This window comes from Humulus lupulus, chromosome 3, assembly GCF_963169125.1.
Source record: "Humulus lupulus chromosome 3, drHumLupu1.1, whole genome shotgun sequence".
Taxonomy (NCBI): Eukaryota; Viridiplantae; Streptophyta; class Magnoliopsida; order Rosales; family Cannabaceae; genus Humulus; species Humulus lupulus.
Genome location: NC_084795.1, coordinates 24,290,604 through 24,306,914, shown reverse-complemented (window position 1 = coordinate 24,306,914; position 16,311 = coordinate 24,290,604).

The window sequence follows — 16,311 nt, the reverse complement described above, 5'->3', positions numbered from 1 at the left end:
CTGAACTACCTAGTCCCTGGAAGAAATCTGAGTTTAAAGAAGGGGCATTCCTAAAGTTGCCATCCCCATCAAATAGATGGGAAGGAATTGGTAGATTCTTAAAAAACGAGAATGATATACTGTTTACTTCCGACGAGTCGTCAGACTGTTCGGTAGGCTCAACAGCCTTTTGTTTCCCCTTGCCCTTGGGGACCGACGGTTCTGCTGCTTGGTGGGGAACCGTAGGTTCACTGATTGTAACCCCAGTTGGTCTCCTACTAGGAGGCACCTGAGGTTGCTGCTCGGGTCCCTACTCAGGTCCCACATCAGCGTGAACACCACCCGCCGCGGGTTCGCTGGTCGCAGGTTGGGAGCCCTTAAGGCCAGCCGACCTAAGGTTAGCCTCATTGATCAAATTTTTTACACTCTTAGCAGCATTTGGTGTACTGGCTAAGAGTGCTGCCCTTGACTCCATTCCTGGAGTGGGGGTCAGGCATAACCATGGACCTGGAACACAATGGAACAGTGAAGTATTATGACAGGAAAGATTTAAAGCGCAGGAACTACTGTTTTAAGGATCATTATTTTCCTTACCTCCTCGGGTGAAGGCCAGATTGTCCGTGGCGATGTCGGGCGTAAGGAAGTACTCCATATGATACTTCCCCACGTTGGAGATATGAGTGGTCTCGGACAGAAAGGTGCGTCCGGTCTCCTGGTGGCAAAAGCGGAAAAACCCCGTACCATCTTGGTTGGGGTTGGACTTGAGATCAAACAGATAATTGACCTCGTGAGGAGAAGGGGCCGGCCATTTTTTGAATTTATAAAGGATATAGAGCGCGGCCAGCATCCTATACCCGTTCGGGGTAATTTGAAAAGAGGCCACCCTAAAGTAGTTTGCCACCCCTTAGAAAAATGAATGAAGAGGCAGGGTGGCACCCGCCTCGACATGGTATCTCGACCAGGCGTTATAAGCCCCCCTGGCAGGTTGTCTCACTGGTCGATGGAAGGTCTGACTAGGGCTATCCCCGTTAGATTGTACTTATTTAAATAGTTGTTGATCATGCGAATTGTCACCGTACTTGGGGATACCACATGCCACTCAACAGTCGGCATGGCGAGGACGGGCACGCCTCTGAACTTCATTTTCAGGAGGGAATTCACCTCAACCACTAGTCGAGGGAGCATCAGCAGGAGGCTGACTTGGAGAGTAAGGGTTGCGTCTTTTTCTAGCCATGGTTTTTGTTCTGGCCATTTTCTGAGTAGGAGCTGGTGGAGGATTTGGGTTAGAACGTGAAAATGGAATTTCTGGAATCAGCGTGGATGGATTCTCTTCGCCCTCGAGCAGTTGGGCCAAGAGTTCGTCTTCGATAGGTCTTTCTCCCCCCCAAGGGTCTTGCATATGAACTGCAAACAGACAATGGAGGAGATAAGACACAATCCGCGAAGTAGTGGGAGGAGTTGGGATAACGTTGCTCGTGCCTAAATAACCTGCAGCATCCTATTCCTACACTAACTTCAACGTGGGTAGTTTAAAAGACGGATAGAAGCAAAAAGGAAAGAAAAATATTTTCTGAAAAGAACTTTTTCGACTTCTGAAGGGCGGGAAAAAATTTCGGTTTTTTCACCTGGCTTAAAGGTTGAATCTTTCGTCAACCTAACGTCCTAAATCAGAGATTCTATATACCAAGGTATCGACCTAACCTATACAAGGCATAAAAATGCACTTTTACCTAGCAATAGATGGCTTATACCAAGAAACTCTTAAAACCCTATTCAAGAACGCAGAGGTCACAGAGTACAGAAATAGCATGCATGGCGTATAAGAAAGCTTAAAGAACGATGTTCTTACTTGAGCGAAAATGGAGATTCGGAGAAAGATGGAAACTTGAATCGGAAGACTTGCGGCAAGACGTCGGGCTGGTTTTCGAAGCTCTGAACTCTGGTGCAAGATCTTGAAAATATTGGCAAAGGTGATGGGTAAAAATTTCTTAAAAGAGAAGAAAAGCCTATTTATAGGGATTGAAGGGGCAGCCAAAAGGCAGTAATCATCACTTCCCACTTTCAAAACGTGGGGAAGTGTATAAGCCGTCAAATTGCATTTTTGGAAAACGAAAAGGCTTGATTAGTCATTATTATATCACGGTTTTCGAAAATGAATGGGGATTCTGACAGACATCATGGGAATATGAATGGTTGTTCCCTTAAGTTTCTTTATTGCTGGTCGCACCAAAAAAACTTAGGGGGCAAATGTTATCCCAAAAATCAGAAGTGAATGACTTGGCAGGCATTAATTACACGTGGCTGACATCTGGCATAATCTGTGCTCGACTATTGACCAGGAAGATATTTAGTATCATGCAATCAGTTTCTTTATACGACCAGCCTGGTCATATGAACATAATACGCGGAGGAAATCTTAGGCAGTTATGATGGAATCCGAAATTATATCCCATGATTTTCTGAGTATCAAATTATTTAGGAAATAATATCTGTAACAAGTCAATGTAAATCTTCCATGAGCTTATAAATAGAAGAAGAGGGCTCAGGGAAGAGGACCTTCTTTTCTTTTCTGACTTCTAGATCATTGGAGATTAGAGTTATCAAATTAGTCATATTGTATTGTTCTTCTGAGGTTGGTGAAACTCATTGAACCCTAGTTCTTTGATCACTCCTTTGGATCCTACATCAATAACAATCTAAGTGGACGTAGGTTATTACCAGATCCTAGGACCGAACCACTATAAAATCTTGTGTTCTTATTATTTTCGTCATCACGTTCTTTTCCATGCATTCATCCACGTCAAGCGTATTTTGACTCCGTGTTAGTTGCCCAAAATCAGGGTCAACAGGGGCATTTTGAGAAATGGTTGTACTAAACTCTGTTTTTGATAATTAGTCAGCTGTACATCTATTTTGAGTTGCAAATATTTTACAAACCTCGTTTTGGGATCCCATATGTTAAACTCTTGAAACTTTTAGTGTAATGGAGTACTTTTAAGGATTACAGCCTTGTCTTTTTGTTTCATCACACTTTTGTTCTAAAAACCTTGCTGAGCGAGTTAATCGCACATTTTAAACTCACTTAGTAACGGCTCTAAGGTAGTAGGGCGTTACATTATTAATTCCTCGTGACTCCACTATAGACTCGGAATTGAACTCTTGAATTCATAGAATGTATTTTCCAAACCATAAATATGTTGTCCATTGTTATAACCATTACAGTTAATCAATCCTCTATCGATGACTTACTAACGAGATGGGTGCAAATTACCGTTTTACCCCTCATCAATATTTTATCCTTAACTCCCACTAAGTTCCTTATAAATGATATTTCCGTGAACTTAATCACAGAAATGAGATCTCAATCATTTAACCTTTTGAACATAGCAATTAAGGAAATCATCTTTTCACTTCTCATTCAGAAGTTATAGATTTCATATCTATGAATAATACTCCCACTCAATTACACTACTAAATCTCCAAGATGTAAGTATAGGCTAAATCGTAGGGTAAGCTGGTAATGAACAAGTCAAATGATTTGTTTAACGCCCAAAACGTGCATCCACTAAGCGGTGGTTGTAGTATAGATTGGGCGGTCAATTCAACAAGGAGGCAAGGAATTAAAGTTAATCAATAAATAAAGTTTAGAGATAAATAATATGCAGAAAATAGAACAAGTGATATTTTTGTTGTTTTTTAGATTTAAAGATTAGAAATAAGGATAGACTAAAGTGTGATGTAACAATAGGTAAAAAGTACGAAGGATCAAGAGTCACCAATATGCATACTTATTTATTTGGATATTTGATTCATAAAAATTACACAAATGAGTAGTTCACATCCCAACTATTCATTTGGAAGATTTAACATTGAAGCACAAATATGTTTCACAAAAATGTATTCAAGTGATTATTATTCTTTACCATGGAAAGGTGAGATAAATCTTATGAGAAATCTAAGAATGACATTATACCATTGGCAATATTGCAATAAAAGATTGGACATAAAACCTAACAGAAATATTACTTTTACTATTTATAAAGTACATAGAAAGAGCATGACTAATTCTATATAGATTTTAGCAAAAGTAAATATATATGAATGAGATGGAGAAAATGATAAAGATATTATCTATATTATTTTCACTAATTTGATAATACATAGAAAGTGCATGACAAAATCTTTATACTATTAGTAAACATAAATATAGATAACAAGATGAAGAAGTAGAGAACTTAATCACATGGTGAATCAAAAATATATAAACTTTAAGCACATGGTGAATCAAAAATACCAAACAAAGTCATAGTGCATATAGGATCATCCTAACCTAGGAAGGTTAGCCTATTATGCTAGACATTTTCATGAAATTCTAGAGAGAAAATATGAGAAATAAGACTAAAATTTGGTAGAGTTTTGCTACCTAAAAATTACATAGAAAATATGAAATGAAAGCCCCTATTTATAGAGGGAGAAAATGACTAAAAAGAACTTAAACAACAAAATGGGATTTACAAAATAAATCTAAAATATTAATAATAAAATATGATTTTGAAAAATCAAATCTTATTACAAATATTAACCTAGTTATTTTGGTGTATGGTTAATATGCCCTTTTTCTAAAGCACCAAAAAAGATGAGCTTTAAAGCTCAAAATGGAAATTTTCAAGGCCCAAAGTGCACAAAAAATTGGGCCAAAGGTGGCTGGTGGCAGCTAGACCATTGACCAAGCCCATCCAATCAGAGGATGCCACGTCAACAAGCTGGCTGAAGGAGAATTACGTTGGGTTGGGGAGAAGGCTGGCTTTGGGGTGTTGGGCCTACTGGAGGATGTTTCAGCTGCTAAAGATGGCTTGGGTGCTTCGGATTGGGTCGATGGGCCTGTGTGGTGGAAGCTTCAAATGGGCCGCTGGAGGAAGCTGGGATCGCGGGTCACCAGGCAGGTGGAGCAGGTCGCCAGGTGGGGCGCGAGTCAAGGGAGCCGCTGGGACGTGTGACGGGCTTGGATGACGACACCTGGCGGCTGGGCAAGGAGAAAAAAAACAGATTTTGTTGGGCTTTGGCCTTCGAATTGGGCCTTTTCGCTCCAAAAATGCCACATTTTCTTTGTTTCTTCAATTTTATTTGCTTCTTTCTTCTTTCTTCTTTCTTCTTTCTTCTTTCTTTTTTTCTTTGTTTCCAGTGCCAAAAATATCAATTAAATCCTACAAAATAAAACAAACTAAATTAAAATTAAATATTTTCTTTTATAAATTAAATCATATTAATTCTATGAAAATAATTAAAACTAAATTTATTTTGACAATTAAAATCAACAAATGTGTAGTTTTGGGCACTAATCATGATTTAAATAATATAATTAGCAAAATATTATCACTCAGAATTAAGATTGACTTAACCTATGGTCAACGTTGTGATATTGATTAGATTCTATAACAACGATACTTATTTATCAATCAATAATCAATATCGGTCCTAGTCCGATGTAACCAAATACATTCGATCTTATCTACTTGGCCAATGCCTTGGATAAGACATCACACCCCAAATGTGTAAGTAGATCATATCGTAGATTTCCTAATCAGTGAAAATCCAATGCACTGATCTAATATTAGGACTCATTCTTTTGAACTTATAATTACAACTATAATCCACTGTGACCTAGTCACTATAATTGTAACTATCCATATGTTTCGTGATTTTATAAATGTTTGAATTATTTCAATAATCATGTAATAAAACAAGCAAGCAACACGGTTGTCAAACTAAACGGTTTCTTCTACTTCTATCGACAATATAAAATCGTGTTACATGTCCGACATGGTTTTATAAGGGCATAAAACCCAACAACTCCCACTTGCCTTTTTAAAACAAATGGGACATGTTTCTCAAAACTATGCATTCTACATGCTTCAAAATTATGCTTTCTGCTTATATCTTCATAAAAGGATATGAAAGATTGCCTCCAATGCTATCTTCATCACGTTTACATCACGCCTTCGTCACACATCCTCGATAATGTGGTGCATTCTCTCTATATGCTTTGCTATTTTGTAGCTTTGAGGTTCTTTAGAATTTCCTATTGCCTCATTATATTCACTAGACAAAATGAGTGGTTTATCCATTTCTGGAATAACACCAAGATTCGTATAGAACTTCCTTAGCCAGACTATTTCCTTAGCCGCCATAGACGCAGATATGTACTCAGCCTCCAAGGTGGATTTTGAAATGGCAGATAGCCTAACGCTTTTCCGAATCACAGCTACTGAGATGGCAGACAACCTATCGCTTCTCCAAATCATAGCTTCACCTACAAGAGTAAACATATTTTTCAGAAGTACACTTCATGTCATCAACATCAGTCTAAAATCTGAATATGTGTAGCCTAACAGGTTCAAAAATCCACTTGAAAATACTAACTTATAGTATCTAGTCCATCAAAGATACCGACCCCCTCTATTGTTCATTTCCAAAGTTTTACTGACACTTGCTCACCACTCCCACTGCATAGCAGATCTTCGGTCACAACATACAATATAGCATGCATTAGATTTCTAATTGCAAAAGCATAAGGAATTCGTTAAATCTTTTCTTTCTCTTGAGGAGTCTGTGGAGACTATTGCTTAGAAAAATAAATTCCATGTCAAGACACTGAACATCCTTTCTTGGAACTCTATAATGACCAAGAACCTCACTAATGTAGGTCGCTTGAGTTAGAGCCAAAATTCAGTTATTTCTATCTCTAATGTTCTGGATACCAAGAACGCGACTTGCTACAACGAAATCTGGAATTTCGTTTCCAATGAATAGGATATCATCTACATAAAGGATTAAGAACACCACAATGTCTTTTTCCCTAAGTTTTCAAACACAAGGGTCAACTACATTTTGTTCAAAAACTCAGGTCTTAATGTTTCCATTTAACCATAAGTTCCAGGAGCGCGAAGCTTTTTTAAGTCCATAGATTGACCTACTCAGCTTGCCGACTTTCTTGTCCAACTACTTTAAATACTTCTGATTGATCCATGTTAATGGTCTCATCAAGATATCCATTAAAAATACTTATTTGATGTCCATTTGCCTTATCTCTTAATCAAGAGTTATGGCTATGGATAAGAGTATACTAAATGAATTTTAACATGGCTACCGGAGAAAAAGTTTTCCTTAAGTCAACTTTCTCTCTCTGCCACGAGTCGAGCCTTAAATGTCTTGACCTTTCCATCAGCTCCTCTCTTCTTCTTATAGATCCACTTGCACCCCATGGGCCTAAAGTCCAATGGCACATCTACAAGATCTTAGACAAATTAAGAGTACTTAGACTCTATTTCATGGTACTTGGCTTCGAGTCAAAGATCCCCTTCAGACTTACCCATCGCTTGTTTAAAGGCCAACGAATCATTGTTACTTGTGTCCCCAACCAGCTTGTGGGTTTCACTATCCATTTCATAGGTACCAGGTTCCAAGAAACCCTCACACTATGATGAGGCATCGTATCTTTCTGACTTGGATTAGTGGTTTCTAAATCTACCTTGTTTTCATCGACTTGCATCGGTGAGGATGGAACAATAGTTGATTGTTTTTCCATCTAATACTATTTTTCTATGAGACTTTAAATTAATTATGTAGTCGTTATCCAGAAAAGTAGCATTTGTAGGGCCAAAAACTTTTTTGTCTACTGGACTATAAAACAAACCATCCTGAGTACCTTTAGAATAGTCATCAAACAAGCAAACCTCAATATCTAGCTTTCCTACCTTTTTCCTCAGGACATAAACATGACACCCCCAAATTTCATAATGACGTAAACCAGGTTCACGACCATTTCATAATTCTAGTGGTGTCTTGGAAACAATTTTTGAGATGGCACAACATTTAAAAAATGTCACATGCGGTCTAGGTAGTATGTCTCCAGAAAAGATTTGGGTAAGAAGTTGGTAGAGTTGAATTGCTTATCATAGAACACACATTTTCATAAACGTGCGATTCACACCGCTCAACAACACTGTTCAGTTGCAAAGTCCTTAGGATAGTTGCCTTAGAGAAATCTCCAAGTTCAATTAAATGATCTTGGTTCTGATTATCCAAATATCATCCATCCCAATCAGATCGCAAGATCTTTAACATTTTACCTAATATGGTTTTCAAAGCCATATCAATGAATTCTATGAACTTCTTAATAAATTCGCAGAATTCTATGCTTTAGGTACTTACATGAGTCTCTAGAGCAATCGTCAATGAAGGTGAGGAAATACTCATAACCACCCCTCACTTGAACATTCATATCTCCCCAGACATTTGAACATACTAGCCATAGTGGTTCATTGGCCCTTTCTCCTATCACAGAGAATGGATGCTTTGTCATTCTACCCTCGAGACTAGATTCACAAACAGGTAGGTCACCCTAGGTGAGTTCTCTCAAAGGCCCAGCCTTTGTTAGTCTTTGAATCCTATCATAGCAAATATGACCAAAGAGAAAATGCCAAAGGTACGTCATTTATAACGCTATTTACCTTTTGTCGTTTAACGGTCCTAGATTTAGCTAGCTTAAACAACTCGTTATTTATAACATAGGGTTCGTTTAGTTACAATAGATATAGCCCGTTTTCATACATCCACCCCATAATTCACATCCATTTAAAGAAATAGGATTGTATTACTTGTGAAAGTAACTACAAATTGTTGTTGATGTAATAAGAAAAACTGAAATTAAAATTTTCATTGAAAATCGGAATAAAATAAACATTGTCTTTAAACAATATATTTATTTCCAAAATTCATTCAAGCTTATTTTTTTTCCTTGTTTGATATGAACAACCCTTGATGGATTCCAAGTTTTGGCTTTGTATCCTTCATGGCTTTCCCAATGCTAAAAAGTGTAAAAAAAAAAAAAATACATGCATGTTTAGTAGATTTTGATTCAGCGATCCAAAACCGAAGTATCATCCTCTAAAATCACATGCATCCAAGATAAATTTCGTTATCTTGGGTTCCATATGCCTTGAGTGCTGAGCAATCTTGTTCCAATTCCAGTCTCCTTGCAGTTGGAAACACTCCCCTTTTTTGTGTACTTATAATCAGGCCCTGCTCCAAGATGCTTTGCAGTATTTGGTGCCTTGCTAGTGGACTTCTTGTTCTTTTTGTATGAATTTCTTCCTCTCTTGCTCTTCGAAGAAGAAGCTTAAAGCAGCTTCTCTTTGAGCTTGTTTAGTACTATTATCATTCTTTTCTTTGCTCAAACCACCATCAACAATCCTTTTTGAAGGATTTGGTGATCGTTACATATGAAAAAATAAGATATCTTTGATTATCACGAACTCGATGTTGTCCATAATCAACACCATGTTGATGTTGAACAAACATTTCGTGAGGTTCTCACCATAGAGTAACCTTTTAGAGATTAGAGAGAGTATGAGGTAGGAAGCCTAGAGATTCGATTATCAACTAAGTAGAAATCAACGCATTGTTTTACAAAAATTTATTCATTAAATTTTTAGAAATAGCATAACATACAAAATTTTTTGAGATAAGCAAAATACTAAAACACTTATCTTCTATTTCTTAGGTACTTTAACTAGCCAAGAACCCATGTGTCCCAGTAGGTGAGAGTCACAAATATTCACTTAGTTAAATAGAGAAACATCTCAATTAATAAAAAGTCATAGACTTTTATTAACTACCTATTCCATCCGATCAAAGTAACGAAAACTCATGTGTCCCGGTAGGCGAGAGTCACAAATATTTCTTACTTTGTGAGTTTGACCCATGGTTTCGATTATTATAGACTTAATTCCTATAGTCACCGTAGGGATGAGTCTATAGAAGGTCCATCTATAAACATCTATCCCAAGAAATTTAACCATGTTAAGATGTCCAATGAACACCTTCCGTTGGGAGACAAAATCAAAGCGCCATGAGGCCCCACTGAACTGTTGGGGTTTTATGCCCTAATTAAAACCCAAATTCTTTGTAATCTCATTTTATTATCAATAAAAGAATATAAATTGTTTTTGACTTGGTCAATCACTTTGCTCACATGTTTTATTTTCATGATTATTTGTTTAATATAAACTTCTATTAAATCCCAAGCATATAGCTAATCTTATTTATTGTGACGTAATCACAGTGGAATATAAATATGATTATATGTTCAAAATAAGTTAGTCCTAAGATTAGTCAGTGCACAGGATTTACACTGACTTGCCAATCTACGATATGATCTACTTACACATTACAGTGTTATGTTCTTTCCAAATCATTAGCAAAGTAGATAAGATCGGATGTATTTGTTACATCGGACTGGACCGATATTGACAGTTGATAAGATAAGTAAACATACCGTTATTATCTGTTCTAGTCATATCATATAGTTGACCATAGGTCAATTCAATCTCAATTCTGAGTGGTTAGTATTCTAACTGGTTATATTATTTGAGTTCTTTGACTTGTTCGTTACCAGCTTACCCTACGAACTAGCCCATACTTACATCTTGGGAACTCGGTAGTATAATTGAGTGTGACTATTAATCATAGATATGAACATCTATAGCTTCTGATGAAGAAGTGAAACAATGGTTTCCTTTTAGTTTGGTTCAAGGTGTTAAATGATAGAGATCTCATTTCAGTAATTAAATTAGTTTACTGAAATATCATTTACAAGGAACTAAGTGTTTTAAGGATAAGATACAATGAGGGGTAAAACGGTATTTTAGTCCTATCTCATTGTAGACCGTCTATAGAGGATTGAGTGGCAATTATGGTTGTAACAATGGATAATTAATAGCGTATCTATATTTGTTATAGAGTGTTCTATGAATTCAAGAGTGCAATTCCAAGTCTCAAAATGTTATAGAGCCGCCACTTCAAAACAAAAAACAAAAACAAAAAATTGTGCAATTTTTCAATATGCATTTTACCAAGAATCCACTAAGATCTCAAAATGCATGAAAATTATGACAACTTAAAATAGCAATATGACACATAAACATTCAAAACATTCATATCAAATTTCATGTACCATCCAATTAAACTTTTAAAATTAAACATGTCAACAAACACTTATAATCATGCATTCTTAACATCTAGATCTAGGCAACCTGGCTCTGATACCAATTGTAGGATCTTGGAATTTAAATCTAGATGCATGCTTCCTATTATTTTTCCAAACACTTAATAGAAACATAGAATAACATGACATACATAAAAACATCAGATTCGTAAATTAACATAAACACAAAAATGTAGAAACTTACGAATACGCAGTGAACTGGAACAACTCCTTCCTTCAATCTCTCTAACCCTTTATTCCTTTCCGTAGCAGAGTATTATCAAGAGATTGAACTAGATCAGAACACAATCTCCCTTACCAAGCCTTTGATCAACCTAGAACTAATGTGGGCTGGTTCTCAACACACGAGATAGATACCTAGAATAGAAGAAGAGATAATGGCTAAGAAATGATTAGAGGGTCTAGGTTTTCACTTGCCCAATGAATCAACTGATACTCACTTATGAAAACCCTAGATATCATATTCCTTATATAGACAACTTAATTGATTTTATTTAAATTTAAATTAATTAAATAATAAACAAAAAGATAAAAGCCTTGGGCTCCCACAAATGGACTTGGGCCCAATACATTTATTTTGAATTTAAATCCTGGGCCTAAATTCAAAACTTTTTATTCATTTATTTTTAATTAATTAATTAAATCCTTATTCAAATTAACTAATTATAATTTTAAACTTGATTTAATTTTATTTATTTATATTGACACCAATTTATCAATATTAATAAACTTACCTAAAGATTCTCTTTTATTCTCTAAATCTCATATCTCTGTAAAATTTTCCAAAATTGACTTAGTCAACTTTAAAAAAATCCTAATTGATAATTAAATCAATTAGTTGAGACATTTTAGATGATATACTCAAAGGTGATGCAGGGACCATGGATCCATGAAATCAAGCTCCAATAAGTTACCATGAATTTATTTACGAATAATTTCACTACCTAATTAATTCCTCGTGACTTTACTATAGACTCGAAATTGAACTCTTGAATTCATATAACGTATTTTACAAACCATATATACGTTATCCATTGTTATAACCATTACAGTTACTCAATCCACTATCGATGACTTACTAACGAGATGGGTGCAAATTACCGTTTTACCCCTCATCAGTATTTTATCCTTAACTCCCTATAAGTTCCTTATAAAAAATATTTCCGTGAACTTAATCACAGAAATGAGATCTCAATCATTTAACCTTTTGAACAAAGCAATTAAGGAAATCATCTTTCCCCTTCTCATTCAGAAGTTATAGATTTCATATCTATGAATAATACTCCCACTCAATTACACTACTAAATTTCCAAGATGTAAGTATGGGCTAGACCGTAGGGTAAGCTGGTAACGAACAAGTCAAAAGATTTAAATAATATAATTAGCAGAATATTATCACTCAGAATTAAGATTAACTTAACCTATGGTCAACGTTGTGACATTGATTAGATTCGATAACAATGATACTTATTTATCAATCAATAATCAATATCGGTCCTAGTCCGATGTAACCAAATACATTTGATCTTATGTACTTTTTCAATGCCTTGGATAAGACATCACACCCCGAATGTATAAGTAGATCATATCATAGATTGCCTAATCAGTGAAAATCCAATGCACTAATCTAATCTTAGGATTCGTTCTTTTGAACTTATAATTACAACTATAACCCACTGTGACCTAGTCAGTATAACTGTAACAATCCATATGTTTCGTGATTTTATAATTGTTTGTATTATTTCAATAATCATGTAATAAAACAAGTAAGCAACATGGTTGTCAAACTAAATGATTTCTACTACTTCTATCGACAATATAAAATCGTGTTCCATGTTCGACATGTTTTATAAGGGCATAAAACCCAACATTCCAAGGCGTCGAGGTGTCAGAGCAGGGTATGATAGTCCTCCGTTTCAAACCCATCACCCTCGTACATCTAGGTAGGGTGTGGAATTAGAGCTCTGTTGACTTCTTCCACAGTCAACCCCCTGCCTTCGGGCATTTCGAGCCTCTCCGCCATTTGGTTGTTGGGACGGCCAACCAACTCTCTGGTTGTTCTCGGAGTCTCGCCCTCGCACTGTCCCCAAAGGCACCTTGTTCACAAGCCATGTTAAAAATCTCCTGGTCAAAGAGGTAGAACCCGTGTTCATGTAATTGACGAAGTTCATCAGACATTTGAGACAAAAACCAAGCAGTTAGTATTCTGACCGAAGGAAAGATGGCCAAAACATGGATGACTCTAAGGATATTGCTCGGAGAGGAGAGGAATATTTTGGAAATGCGGGGTATCCTCGACGCCTAAAGACAGGTCGGAGGGGATGAACCTACCGAAATCAAAGAATTCCCTAGATTCCGGTCGAAGGCCCAGAAACACAGAAGTGGCATAAAAAAAATTTTAGGGCCATTTTGAACGTCCCTAATATCGAAATGTGACTAAAATAACTCGAGGAAACCAAAAACAAACTCTCAAATTCCATACCATTGGCATTCCTAAGCATGTATAAAAAAAATCCCCAAGCATACACAAAAACTGAAAAAACAGGTCAAAGGCACTTACTCGAGATGAAACGCATATTGTGTTAGGAAAAATAGTTTTGCCTCAATGGAAATAGGTAAGATAATTACAACTCTAAACAAAATATTAAAAATAAATAATGATTGATTAAATAAAATTACAACTCTTTGACTGAAAATACAAATAAATAAAGGAAGAAATAGAAGATGATAGAATATAGAAAATACAACTCTTTGACAAAAAGATACAAATAAACTAGAAGTAGTAAAAAGAAAGATGGAGATGAGATTACAACTCTAAGCAAAGATACAAGTAAATATAACAAGAATGATAGGAAGAAGAACAATAGAAGAAAAATAAGAACAAGAACAAAATAATAAGAAACTCTAACTAACACAACCAAAGTGAAGAGTGTTGGGGATCACCAACTTGAACAAGGTTTAAAACCTTTGTCCAAAAGCTTATTTCCCCCTAACTCAAGCACTAAGGGATCTTTCTCAGATATTGGAAATGCTTTCTGGAATTATCAGGCCTCAAGGTGTTTCTATCCAAGTGCTCTAATGGATAGAAAATGTTGTGTCTTACAAGTGAGCATTAGGCTCCTATTTATAGAGTTTTGAGACACCCTTTCAATTTAAAATTCCACCAACCCCCATGGCTATTACCAATGATTAATTGGATGTTTTATGGAATTAAAATAGAGATTTGAGAGATATTTGGCTATTGGAAACGTTCAAAATTGGATAAAACTGAAAATTGGAATATGCTACCAGCCACTTGGGCCGTGGCCTGACAAGTAGACGCCGCGGCCCACAGAGTGTTTCTGCCTCTTGGGCCGCGGCCTGACAAACAGGCATCGCGGCCCTAGGCCTTTTCTAGCAACCAATTTTCAATTTTTCCAAAAATGTTCCAAATTTATTCCCAATTGATTTTGTAACTTCCATACACAATATGGGAGTTAAAATCACATCTCTATCAGCCATTTCTCATATGGCTTTAAGAAATTCATCTCAATATTGTGTAACAACAAATCTACACAATAATGGGTGATATTTGAAAGTTACAAATTTGTAACACCAAATATGTTACATATTTGGATATATTTCATATATCTAAATATTGTAACTCTCTATTATATGTTACAATATGTGACACTCTTTGTCACATTTATTTAATCTAAAACATTATATTATAATATAATATAATATAATATTACATTATATTTATAAAATAATTCCCTCACTAGATTAAATAATTATCTATTGTAACACTTATTTAATCAATCATTATATTTTAAAATATAACATATCCCCCCACTTGATTAAATAAGAACTCTCTCTTATAGGAGCCATCGCATTAGTGCATAAAGCAAAGTGTTTTTCAACTTGAACTTTACTATAGTGTAATTATCACAAAATTTGTCGAAAATTTGGTTGCACTAAGCATTGAACCATCTTTTCATTATAACAAATCGATGATAACACACACACCTTTGCGATGTTCACTTGAGACATCTATGTCTCGCTTTGTACCATTAATGGCCATGCGCACTTTCCATTCATGGACGTTCTTGAGAATACTCCCAATTCTCATGAGAGGCGGCACCACCCCTAGGTACATATAGGTAGAATTCTTACAGTATTTTGTTACCAAAAATACTTGTCTTCACAAGAATAAATTCTATTAAAAAAACCTTTCGGTTTTAACCCTCAACTTGGTAACTCTCAAGTACTCAATATCTCAGATGGGACTTGTTTTGAGTACAACTAATATTCACTTGATTGACATGTTGTTACCTATTGAACCTAACACTAGTTAAATAACTAGTGTTAAGATAGGTTACCATCAATCGTGAATCTCTTTAGGGAGTTTAAGACCCATCCCTCGAGATGATGTAGCCACTAAATCCCTCGTTAGTGGCTTAGTGAAAGGATCCGCCAGATTTTCACTTGTTCTCACATAGGATATTGAGATGACTTCTTTTTGAATCAATTCTCTTACATATCCATGTCTTAGACTAATATGTCTAGACTTCCCATTATACACTCCGATGTATGCTCTAGCCAATGTCTCTTGGCTATCACAATGTATCAATATAGTGGATACATTCTCTTTGATTAGGGGTATCTCTATCAACAGATCCCTTAACCATTCGGCCTCTTTGTTGGTAGCAGCAAGAGCTATAAACTCTACTTCCATAGTGGAATGAGATATACAAGTTTGATTTTTGGAACCCCAAGAAATTACATTTAATGCCCCGAAATCCCTAATGCGGTTTAGTGGCTAGATTAGTAGGCCGGGAGGGCCATAACTGTTTAATTATGCCATTAAATGAATATATGCATGTTTATGTGAATTATATTATAATATGATGTTATATGCATGCATGTGGGTCCACATTTGAGTATTATGATGTTTTGATAATTTGGCCCATTGAGGGAAAATTTGTGTGTTTGGGTGCATAATGTGATTTATGAATGAGATTCCATTATTATGGAGATATATTCGAGCTATTCGGCATGAGACAGTCATTTTTAGTGGATTAGCGGTTTTGTCATAACGGGGTCAATTTTGGGGTAATAGGAATGTTTATTTGATGATAAATTGGGAATATTTGAGATCAGGGTGAAAATCTAGAAGTTTTGATTATAATGTCCCCGGGGAGGTTTTTGGGACCCCAAGCATTAGGTTTTATTTGAGGTTACTTAAGCTTGAAGTAGCTTGTCAGATAGAACGTACGTTAGAAAAC